Source organism: Gorilla gorilla, chromosome 8 (assembly GCF_029281585.2).
Source record: "Gorilla gorilla gorilla isolate KB3781 chromosome 8, NHGRI_mGorGor1-v2.1_pri, whole genome shotgun sequence".
In the NCBI taxonomy this organism is placed as follows: domain Eukaryota; kingdom Metazoa; phylum Chordata; class Mammalia; order Primates; family Hominidae; genus Gorilla; species Gorilla gorilla.
In genome coordinates, this window is record NC_073232.2 from 33748016 (window position 1) to 33748990 (window position 975).

The following is a 975-nucleotide window of genomic DNA, read 5'->3' on the forward strand; positions in this document are numbered from 1 at the left end:
AAAATTTGCTTCATTCCCTTCTGATATTTAATATTACAGAAAACAATTTTGATGCCAATTTATTTTTGCCTTTTTAAAGTAACCTTTTCTGGGTGTGTCAGTATAGCTTGTGGGATTTTTGTTTTTCTTTGCAATTCCTAGCTGTCATCAGCCTATGTATGAGGAAGTGTCTCTTCATGCCTGATAAATACTTGATAAGCTCTTTCAATCTCAAATTGCAAGTGCTTCTGCAACTCACAGAATCATGAATAGATCTGGTTCAGATTCTCTGAATTTCTAAGCATGATGAAGCCACATTTCTTTACCTAATGTTCAGTTCCTTTAATCATTTCTGAAATTGGGAGGAGATGGGTATACAGAAAGGAAGAGCATTTGAAACCTGATTATTGTATTCAAAACCACAGATTCATAAGCAAGGCTTACCAGCATTTACTCTATGGTTCATAGTGAAATAACATATTGAACATTTAAAAATTTATATATTATTATTATTATTTGAGACAGTCTGGACACTCACCCACGCTGGAACACAGTGGCCGTGATCTCGGCTCACTGCAACCATCCACCTCCTGGGTTCAAGTTATTCTCCTGCCTTAGCCTCCCAAGTAGCTGAGATTACAGGCATGTGCCGCCACACCAAGCTAATTTTTGTATTTTTAGTAGAGACAGCGTTTCACTATATTGGCCAGGCTGGTCTTGAACTCATGACTTCAGGTGACCCACCCACCTTGGCCTCCCAAAATGTTGGGATTACAGGCATCAGCCACCATGCCTGGCCAAAAATGTCTATATATTTTAAAGTGTAATAAACACCCTTAAAGTATAAGGATGAAAAAACTTCCAAGTGGCAAGGAAGAGACAGTCAAGTCAGTGGTAACATAATAATTTCAAACCACTTCCCAACCATGTTCTAACCCCTAAAAGCTATCTACAAATTATGTGAGAAGCATCTTCATGTTTTTTCATATTTATTTT